The sequence below is a fragment of the Hypanus sabinus genome, chromosome 12 (genome assembly GCF_030144855.1).
Source record: "Hypanus sabinus isolate sHypSab1 chromosome 12, sHypSab1.hap1, whole genome shotgun sequence".
In the NCBI taxonomy this organism is placed as follows: Eukaryota; Metazoa; Chordata; class Chondrichthyes; order Myliobatiformes; family Dasyatidae; genus Hypanus; species Hypanus sabinus.
This window is the reverse complement of record NC_082717.1, coordinates 106,301,670-106,313,176: the sequence shown is the minus strand read 5'-3', so window position 1 is coordinate 106,313,176 and position 11,507 is coordinate 106,301,670. Positions and strand designations below refer to the sequence as shown.

The window sequence follows — 11,507 nt, the reverse complement described above, 5'->3', positions numbered from 1 at the left end:
TATGATTTATCAAAGCCCCCAGGCAATGAACCGAGGGGGAGTTGGTGGAGGGATTGCATCATCCCAACCTGATTGACATCTGAGACCCTGTGAGTCAGGATAAAAGAGGGTCTGGGGAACAGCCCCTTCAGACACACCAGAAGAAATGCTAGAACTCCTGTAACAGCGTAATAGCGAAAGCCGGTGGAAAAGCCCACGTGCGTCCTTTTCCATTTGCCTCGGAATTGGTGGGCCTTTACCACGGAAGCACGGCTTTAGCTAACCACAAAGGGGAAATCAGTCCCCAACAACTCTCGAAAGATTGACATCATAAAAGGAATGGGCAAGTTAAACCTCCGTCTTTCTCTCCAACCAAAAAGCTGCAGCTTGAATGAACTTGAGTGACTTTTATATTTCCATCGGACAATACATTATCCCCTAGACAACGATAGAGCTATTTCTTATTGATTATTATTATGCCTGCGCTTTTAGATTTAGTATTGACGACATATATTATCTGTATGTTTGCATTGATATTATTTTTGTGTATTTTTATCAATAAATACTGTTAAAATAGTACCATCAGACTTCAACGGACCTCTCTATCTTTGCTGGTAAGTGACCCAGTTACGGGGTACGTAACACCAAGCAACTCTGTCTTGCATCTGTAAATCTATACTCCATTGTAATACTGATACATCTGACTTTATCTTCTCCCTCTCAAAATGCAGAGTGAATTCTATGATATTATGATCACTGTCCCTGAGGGCTCCTTTACCTTAAATTCCATAATCAAATCTGGTTCATTACACAACAGCCGATCCAAAATTGACTTTCCTCAGATGGGTTCAACCACAAGCTGCTCTGCAAGGCCATCCTGTAGGAATTCTAGAAATTCCTTCCAAATAGCAGCATGATTTTCCCACTCTTCTTGCATATGGAAATCCCCCAATGGCTGTTGCAACATTACCCTTACATGCCTTTTTAATCTTCGTTGTAATTTGTACCCCCACCACCTGGCTACTATTAGAAGGCCTGTATTAATTTCCATCAGGCTCTTTTACACTTGCAGTTTCTTAACTCAACCCAGAAGGATTCTACATCTTTTGATTTTATGTCATCTCCCTATAAGGATTTGTTTTTTTTTACCAAGGGAGACCCCATCCTCTCTGCCTATCTGACTGGCCCTTTGATGCAATGTGTGTACTTGGATATGAAGCTCACAACTATAATCTTCCTTCAGCCACGACTCAGTGATGCCCATGACGTTATACATGCCGGTCTCTAATTACATTCAGAGATCATCTACCTTTTTGAGTATGTTGCATTCATTGAAATGTAACATACTCACTCCTGTGTTCATTACCCTTTTTAATTTAGACAGTTTGGGTGTTATATGAAACAACGTACTATTTTCCTGAAAAGTCTCACCTTTAATTTACATCACCCAGTACCATCATAATTTTCCTTCTCTGCATTTTCTCAATTAAATCATTGAGTTAATCACAGTTTGTCACCACAGGAAATTCACTTGTCTGACGTAATCAGCTTGAAAGTTCTTACAGTGTGGATAAAAATTGTACGTGATCAGTGCCATCATCCATCTTCCTGGAAAGTGAGCAGAACAGTTGATGTTTATGATCGTGTTATTGATATCCTTGTGCAAAATTAGGTCAGTACTATCGATCCTCTCAATTCAATATTCAGATTTATCTGATTTTCTCATAGCTGAAACCCTTTTCCCTCTAACTCCAGGGAGGAGTAACTGGCAGGGTTTCACATTGTGAGTTTACTGTTTTTGAGTTATTCATAGGTGAACACCTGGTTCCATGGACACGTCTCACTGTGGAGTCTGTTAGAGCCTATTTCTTCACCCCAAAGTAATCATGACTTGCGTCCATGTTCTTACAGCTACCCATCCACACCAACATGCCTAATCTTTAGCTGTCCGTGTCAAACATGGCGAACATATTTGGAAATGCCTAGCGACTGTTCTCATCTATTTCTTAGTGAAATTACTGGTGATAGTGATTCTGTCCCAAGGAAAGAATGGCCTCTCCACCTGCACCACTTGCTATCTGGTAGCCGTGGCAGCAGCGGATCTATTACCATTACCACTGAGATAATTTTTTTCTTGCATCAATGATAATTATTTTCCAATGAATTTCCTGTACATCATGCCTGTGTTCAACGCTGTGGAGTTCCTGAGGTTTAAGGGCATAAACTGTTCTGTCTGGTTTACTTTCTTTCACCTTTGATGGGTTCATCACAATTTGTTGCCAGATGCTGGAAGTAAAATATTGCACCAAAAACTGCGGCTGTGGTTCTAAGAACAACACTCATTCTGATCTGTCTGTAAAATGTTCCCCGAAACTTCTCAGTTCAACCTTCAGAAATGATATAAGGAATACCACGATTCCGTGTAATGATGGATAATGAGGCATGCAGGCAATATAGGAATAAGTCTCTCAATACAGTCTATTTTGTTTTATCTCTTCCACACAGTTTGCCGCGAAGCATTTCTCTCACTAGCAGACGAACAAGAGAAGTTAATACAAGTAAAATCTTATCATTACTGATGCTGAAAGGTGCAAGCGCTCTGTGGCTTAACTGGTTAAAGCGACATCTAGTGTTCAACTCCCAGTCAAGCCTTCAATTTAAAGGGTGAATTGCAATGCAATGAAGGTGGTTTCAGCAAATACCGTCATTCTCACACCTATAATCACTAAGCAGAATTCCACAAGTAAGAAGAATGAAATAATAATAATGAGGGGGTAAAGCAGAAATCTTACATGTTGTTATATTTGTAGGGTAATGTAATTGGTGCAAAGGTACATATTTCACAACCACCGTCATTGAGTTGGAGGTTTAATTTAAGAGGCTGGTTTGATGTGTAGACATATTTATGTGGTTCAGTTATCGTGCTTGGTGTTCAATCTATGGAGTACGATAGAGGAATTGTTGCAGCTTTTCTTAAACACAAAATGGCTCATGCTATATCTGCAAAAACCTACATTGGTGACCCCAATGCTCTAGGACAATTCCAGAGTTATTGAACATGTCGGCCAGTGCAGTCACTTTGAAACTGCCAGAGATTTGGGAGCAAAACCTGATGCACCATCAATAACTCTCTCTAGACGTGAAGTCAAGATATCGGCTTTTATTGACTGGAAGAAAGAACAAGCAGTGAGTGACCACCATACGACATCCTGGAGAATGAGGGCCGGGCTCAGGCCTCGATCGCCTTTATACCGGGGTCTGTGGGTGGAGCCACATGAGCAGTCAGCAGGGAGCGTGTCCAGACAGGTATACGTAGTTCACCACAAAACCGTTGCTTAGTTTGTACAAGCCGAGGCCTAATTTGCACTGCGAGAAATCTCTGCTGCCAACACCAATTATTACTACCTGGTAGTGTGGCTGAGCAACTCCATGGGTGTGAAAGTGGTGAGTCTATGAGAACAACTGCCTGAGCACGATAAATACCAATTGCTGAAAACTCACCTTTTACGGACTTTTGGACTATTGGAATCAGAGCGTGCCAAAGAGTTGCTGTCCTTGCCTGGCCTAGGGGATGCTAGGCTGTCTCTCCTGGAAAATCTCCATCCCTGTTTTATTTTGGAACTATTCTTCATGCAGCAAATACCTAATCAAGTTTATACTTGTTAATGCACTGTGAAGGAATATGGGTAACTTGCTAAAATAGCTGAGAGTCTACACTCAGTCAGACAGAGACCCATCATTCCTCCCACTTTCCCTGCCGTAATAAACCCGGTCAGCAAGGCCTCCAACATAAACAGGCCGGCAGCTGTGAAACAGACAATGTGTGTTTACCGCGCTCACCTCGGAACAAATGCTGGGCAGTGCCGACCACCTTGCAGCTTCGACGGTGCCAGCACGTCGGGACATCAGAGGTCTATGAAGACGGTGGGTTCCAGCTGCCAGGGACGTCTACTGTTCATTATGGACAGCCTTTCAGGGCGATGCTTCTGGTGTGACGTGGGTGCTCAAGTGAGTGTGCTGCCAGCATCTTGATGAGAAGGCAAGGAGTGATGAAACCTCACAGGAGGTCACCAGTGGCAGCAGGATCCAGAATTATGGGGCCCAAGGACAGGCAGTCAACCTTAAGAACTGTAGGCTAGTGGATGTCAAGGATTTTTTGTTGTTATCCTGCTTCCCCAGTAAGTTCCCCACAACAGCTCTGTCAAGCCCATGCACCACCGCATGTGAGTTCATTCAACTGCAGGGTAAATTCCCAACAAGCTGCATCACTTCAATGGACAGGAAGGCTCTACAACACATAGTCAAAACTGCCCAACACATCGTTGGCACCAATCTACCCACCATCAAGGACACATATACAGAAAAGAGCCAGTAACATCATGAAGAATCCCACCCATTTGTTATCTTAGCAGCAGCAGTTCAATTGGATCAGGCATAATACTAGTTCAGCACAGACTAGATGGTCCTAAGGACCTATTTCTAAGCTGTAATTCTGTATAATTTTACCTGGATCACAACCCTCCATACCCCTCCCATCTATGTACTTAGCCTAGTTTTTATTAAATGTTAAAATCAAATTCATTCACCACTTCTGCCAGCAGCTTGGTGCACCCTCTCATCACCCTCTGAGTGAAGAAATTCCCTTAGTGTGGTGGCAGTGTTTCCTCACGTTCCCCTTAAACATTTCAGCTTTCCTCCTAACCCATGACCTCTAGTCCTAGTCTCACACAATCTCACTGGAAAAAGCCTGTTTGTATTTACACTTGACTCTTCACAGACAGCAGGTCACCCTCAACAAGTGAAATCATTTCCGTTGGTGCTGATTGTCCCTTTCAAACAGACTGACAGACTTTATTGATCCCGAGGGAAACTGGGTTTCATTACAGCCACATCAACCAAGAATAGTGTAGAAATATAGCAATATAAAACCATAAATAATTAAATAATAAGTTAATCATGCCAAATGGAAATAAGTCCAGGACCAGCCTATTGGCTCAGGGTGTCTGACACTCTGAGGGAGGAGTTGCACAGGCAGGAATGACTTCCCATGACGCTCAGTGTTACATCTCGGTGGAATGAGTCTCTGGCTGAACGTACTCCTGTGCCTAACCAGTACATTAAGGAGGGGATGGGATTCAAAAGCCAGCTTGCACTCTATTTCTGCTGACTCAGCCATAGCCATGCTCCTGTCTTGGAAGTGTTCGGCTCCTCTCTCTCTCTGAGCTTTCCGCCGTGGAAAAGACCGACTCTTCCTTGGAACCGTCAGCTTTGGTGCTGGGCAGAGCCTGAGTCTGCCAGGAGGATGTGATTAGATGTTCTGACTGCTTCATATTTTGGACAACCTCTTTCAGTGCCTCTTGGATGACATTGCTTGCCATGACATCTGCCCATGGAAGTGTTCCCTCTGCTGCTGTCTCGGGTGTTTATGTCGGCTGGGAGAACTCTGAGATGCTCAGAAAAGGTAGAGGAGCTTCAAATATTGTTGGATGTGTATCTACATTTTCTTCCAGAGTGCATTTCTGCTTTGAGCCCCTGCATGTTTTCTCTCCCTGTCTACCTTCTTAGGCATCTTCTTTCAGTTTATTGAGAGGCACACAAGAATGTTCCATAGCAATTTCTGTGTCTGCTGGCCTAGGTTTGGATTTGTCCCTTGCTCTCTCAGCTCAGACATTGCCGAAAGGATTCTCTCAATTTGAGATGACCATATTGGGAACTTAGCTGTCCCCTTCCTCAGGGCTCTTGACATTATCCAATGATCTTTCTCGTTGCCCCAGGTTGGAGAGATGCTGGCCTTCCAGTCCTCAGTGTGATCTGACCATTTGCCTCTGAAGTTTGGGTGTTTTTGTTTGATTGTTGATGGTCTGGGTCAGATTGTTTCCTCGCCTGTTTCTTTGAGGATCCCACACACATTAGCCGTAAACAGGCTGCTGGGAAGTCTGCCTTCTTTGGGTTCTGGGTACTCCATTACAATTTTGATACTTTACCCCTGGATTTGGGCTCCTCTTGCATCTTGCTCAGAGGACACAATCTCAGCAGAGGAGATGGTCATGCTCCTACCCATTTTGGTTAGCTTGTCACGTCTCTCATTCTCTGACTGCCCTTATCAAAGCTTCCTGGATGTCACCAGCATCATAAGGGAAGTCTGGGCAGTGATGGCCTTCCTCTTCTCTCCATCATTCAACTACGCCCACTCTGTGGAGAACAAACCAGACTCTGTAACTCGCCTCAGGACTTCTTCATCCATTTTCTCTGGAATGTCCGGGAATTCCCTGACTTATCACTATCAGGGCTGCCTCTGCAATTGGTTGAAGGATGTTTTGGTTCATTGTTGGAGTCATCTGGCATTGTTGGCATGCTGACTTCTCCTTTCTCACCTGGCAAAGATAAAATGGGTGACCTTTTCTAGAGTCAACTGTTATAATCACCATTAGAATGCTTCCCACTGATACAACCTCGACCCATCCTATTTCATTACCCAACAGCAAGAATTGACCACCTCCTCACCCAACCCCACCCCATGGAAGGTATAAGCCTGCAGACATGAGAAAGGAAACTGAAGGCCAATGGGAGTTGATGTGACTTAGCAACAATACTGACAGTGCAAGTCATTCATTCTAACACACACACAGATGTATAGAGATTAATATACACAGTCAGATAAAGACGAGTGTTATTTGTACAGTGTATTGCATCATTTTGATTCAATAGACAGTAGGTGCAGGAGTAGGCCATTTGGCCCTCCCAGCCAGCACCGCCATTCACTGTGATCATGGCTGATCATACACAATCAGTACCCCGTTCCTGCCCTCTCCCCATATCCCTTGACCCCGCTACCTATAAGAGCTCTATCTAACTCTCTCTTGAATGCATCCAGAGACTTGGCCTCCACTGCCTTCTGGGGCAGAGCATTCCACACATCCACCACTCTCTGGGTGAAAAAGTTTTTCCGCATCACTGTTCTAAATGGCATACCCCTTATTCTTAAACTGTGGCCTCTAGTTCTGGACTCACCCATCAGCGGGAACATGCTTCCTGCCTCCAGCGTGTCCAATCTCTTAATAATCTTATATGTTTCAATCAGATCCCCTCTCATCCTTCTGGATTCCAGTGATTCAATGACTAACACAGTCCGAGGATTGTGCAGGGGTCAGCCCACAAGTGTTGCTGCTGTTACGAACCCCATAACTGGGTCATTTACCAGCAAAAATAGAGAGGTCCGTTGAAGTCTGATGGTACTATTTTTAACAGTATTTATTAGTAAAAATACACAAAAATAATATCAATGCAAACATACAGATAATATACGTCGTCAATACTAAATCTAAAAGTGCGGGTATAATAATAATCAATAAGAAATAAGCTCTATCATTGTCTAGGGGATAATGTATTGTCCGATGGAAATATAAAAGTCACTCAGTTCATGTCGGCTGCAGCCTTGGTTGGAGTCAAGAGAGAGATTTTGAGAAACTTGCCAATTCCTTTTATGATTTCGATCCGTCGGAGTCTCGTTGGTGTGGCCGTTCACTTGTGGCCTCTTCTTTAGCTAAGCCGTTCTTCCATGGTGAGCCCGCCAATCCAGGCAAGGGAAAGGTCGCATGCGAGTCCCCACCGGCTGACGCTATTTAATGCTGTCACGGGATTTCTAGCGTTTCACCTGGTGCGTCTAAAGGGGTTGCTCCCCAGACCCTCTTTTATCCTGACTCACGGGGTCTCAGATGTCAATCAGGTTGGGATGATGCAATCCCTCAACCAGCCCACTCTGGTCATCCCGAGGGCTTCAATGAATAGTACAGTACTCAATACACAATTCCGTCTCCCAGAGACAATAGCCTTTATCAATGGTTCCGTTTTTGCTGAGGCCAGGACACATTCCAAACCTTGTGGATTCTGCATGTCTCTCTCTCATTTCCTGGGTCCCAGACCCGAATTAATAGCGATCTTGCGATTCTCGAAAAGGAGGGGGCGACTTTGTACCCTTCGGCCCCTCAGAGTTGTGGCACATTCGTGACACTGCGTTTTCACCGGCAGCATAGTATTCCACCACTCAGTAACCCTGACTCTAACCCATACGCCACTGGAGTGTGTGAGGGAACTGGACCACCCAGAGGAAAGTCATGCAGTCACAGGGAGAATGAACAAAGGCAGTAATTAAATCCCCATTGGTGATTGCTGTCACCTTGGAGAGGGAACACACTAACCTCCTTGTTTGTGATTGTCTGTGAGTATTATGGGTCAGTTTCAAGGGACAGGCACTTGAATCCCCACATAGAACATGGAATTTAAAGAGATCTGCTGGATAAACCATATACCTTAATAGTATTACTCTCTACTTTTCTTGTCAATTTTCATCCAAGGCAACTCCATGATATTCCTAACACAGGGCACTGATCCCCAGGTTAAATTAAATTCTTCTGATCCCTACGGTTCAATTACTAACACAGTAGTTTTGAGTTAAGCCCACCAAATTTACTGAGCACTAGCAGCCAACAGCAGCTCACCAGTGTTCTCTGTCCTGGGCCAGTCTTTCAACTTATGCCAGATGTGCCCCATCTTCTCCTTCCTGTCCTAGGGATGAGGTCTTTGGAGCTTCTCTTGGTATTTCTGTAGCCTCTGGGTTTTTACACGATGAGATTGCTAACCCTTCTTTCGCAGCCAGGCTTGGGACTGTCCATGGTGGAGTTATACAGTAACTCTAATGTTGCAAAATGTCCCTTCGAAGGCCAGCGGTCAAAACCTTCCTTAGTCAGAACTCAGGACATACATCGCAGTAGGTGGGAAATAACTGAGAACCAAAATCAGGGAAAACACTTGAAATTTCTGCAGCAAAGATTCAAAGTTCCAAATTACAAAGTTCCCCACTTTGAGAGCTACTCAACTCCACTCACTTCCCATCCAAAAAAATTAGCATCCACATCCTCAAGGTTCCTTTCAAATTAACCTTGCTTTGCATTTGAAGGATTTTTAAGGAAATGAGGCAGAAAACTACTACCTGATAGACAGGTGCTGCCAGTAGGTTTCTGGGTTAGTAATTTAGAGAGATGGATAATGATTTCCAAAAAGGGCTCTGATCCCACCAGGGTAGCCTGGGAATTTAGGGTCAAAGCATGCCAGCTCAAGTTGAATACCACAGATCCAAATACCTGTCAAGAAGCTGAAGTGATTTGAGCCCAGAATGGTATTGTTCTAAACACCCAAGATCAGATTAAGAGTAGACCATTTGGCTTTTTCAACCAACCCCACCACTCAAAGCTGATCTCCTTTAATGGCATTTTCATACCCCCCCTATCCTCCTTGTGCCTGAATAGATTCCCTTAATGTCTTTGAACACTTGTGAATGTAATAATCTATAAACCCTCTAGTCATCCGGCATGGAGAACTCCACCTCCATTTGAATGAAGAAAGCACAAGGATGACAGAGATGTGCAGCATCGTCAGGTGCTTTTCAGACTGCAAGCCAAGTTACATTTGCAGGGCATATTAGTACATTTGCAGATGACACGAAGGTTAATGGAGTTGTAGGTTCAGTTCAACATGAAGTGGACATTGGAAAGTCGAATTTGAAGGGAGAACAAAGGGTGAGATTCATAGCAGTGTGGAAGAACAGAGGGACCTTGTGGTCTATGTCCACAGATCACTCCAGTTTGCCACACTAGTTGATAGGGTGATTAAGATTATGGTATATTTGCCTTCATTGGTCAGGGGATGTGTAAGCTTTTGAGAGGATAAAGAGGAAATGTACCAGGATGTCACATTGATTTGAGAGCATTTCTTGTGAGGATGGATTGATCAAGCTTGGCATTTTTTCTTTGGAGTGGAGGAGGATGAGAGGTGACCTGATAGAGGTGGATAAAATGACAAGAGGCATGGATTGAGTGGCTACTCAGAGATTGGATGGGGGCATATCAGAGATAAGCTGGTTTTTGTTTTTTTTAAAACACAGTGGGTGGTGAGTTTCTTTCCACTAACCAATTCAAATCCAGACATATTATTGCCAGATGTTGGAGTCATACAACTCAGGAGGCAGGTAGATCCAGCCAACGTCCAGGCCAGCTATCAAGTACTCACCCACACTAATCTTGGTTACCAGCATTTGGACCACCAGCTACAATGTTTTGGCAATTGTATAGATGTTGAAGTGTACTATGGGCTCCATGGTCAAAAGCAACAGGAAGGAGTCGAGTGATTTCACAAACCATCTCAACCAGTAGATCACTGGTGCCGGTCTTAAGCCCAAATCTCAAAGAAATAAATCCTAGTTTATTGAAACTTAAATGATTTTGGAAAGCTTTCAGGATATAAACTAAACCTTCAAAGAAGTGAATTATTTCCCCTAAACGATTCTGCTTCTATATGTGATGACATTCCTTTTAGATTTACAGACTCATTTAAATATTTAGGTATTATTATCACTAAAAATCATAAAGATCTTTATAAAGCTAATTTGGTTCCTTTAGTGGATTTTATGAAGCAATTATTTTGTCGATGGAATCCATTTACACTTTCGTTAGTCGGCTAAATTCATGCACTTAAAATGATGATTTTACCAAAATTTTTATATGTATTTCAAAATATCTCTATTTTTTTAACTAAGATGGTCTGCAATCAGGTTGACTCCATTATTTCATCTTTTGTTTGGAATAATAAAAGACCAAGAATTGGTAAATATCATTTATAAAAATTGAAGAAAAGATGGAGGTCTTGCTTTGCCCAATTTAAGAATGTATTATTGGGCTGTCAATATACGTTATATGTGTTTTTGGTTATATTGGGCTGATAGAGATGAATGACCTCTGTGGGCTGATTTGGAATTGAATGCTGTGAAACAGTTTCACTTAACCTCATTATTAGGAGCTTCTCTGCCTGTACAACTGGCCAAAATTACTAATTTAAATTTATATCCTGTGATTAAGCAGTCATTACGAATTTGGTTCCAGTTTCGTAATTTTTTAAATTTAAAAAAATTTAATCTTTTTAGATTAATTTATCGCAATTATTTATTTAAATCTTCATTAAGTGATCCTACTTTTCTTCTTTGGAGGAATAAAGGGGTTTATTCTTTCATGGATCTGTTCCAAGATGGCCGACTAATGTCTTTTGAGAAATTAGTAACTAAATACTCCCTCTCATATTCACATTTCCTGCAATATCTTCAGGTTAGACACTTCTTACAAAAATACTTAAGTAATTTTCCATATATACAAGATTCTGACCTGTTAGATATTATTTTAAAAATGAATCCTTTAGTGAAGGGTTTTATTGGGAAAATTTGTAATTTATTGTTACAACAGCACAATTATCCTGGTGAGAGAGCTTAACATGACCCTAACAGAAGATTGGTTGTGGATTTTGAAGTTGGTCAATTCTTCTTCGATTTGTGCCTGTCATTCTTTAATTCAATTTAAAATTGTACATCGTTACTATCTGACAAAGATAGACAATCGTTACTATCTGACAAAGACTATCTGTCTAAAATGTTTCCTAATATTGATAGTCAGTGTGACAGATGTAAAACCGAGACAGCCACATTG

General features: G+C 42.5%; 1 protein-coding gene across 1 annotated transcript in view; it reads right to left on the bottom strand.

Annotated features, from left to right (window-relative positions):
* Nucleotides 1–6,237: 6,237 nt before the first annotated feature.
* The window catches only part of LOC132403264 (histone H2AX-like), a 28,903-nt gene continuing 23,633 nt past the window's right edge, over nt 6,238–11,507 (bottom strand). Inside the window, exon 5 of the mRNA XM_059986692.1 lies at nt 6,238–6,353. The gene's annotated coding sequence lies outside the window, so the exon portion shown is untranslated. The remainder of the gene's footprint in view (nt 6,354–11,507) is intronic.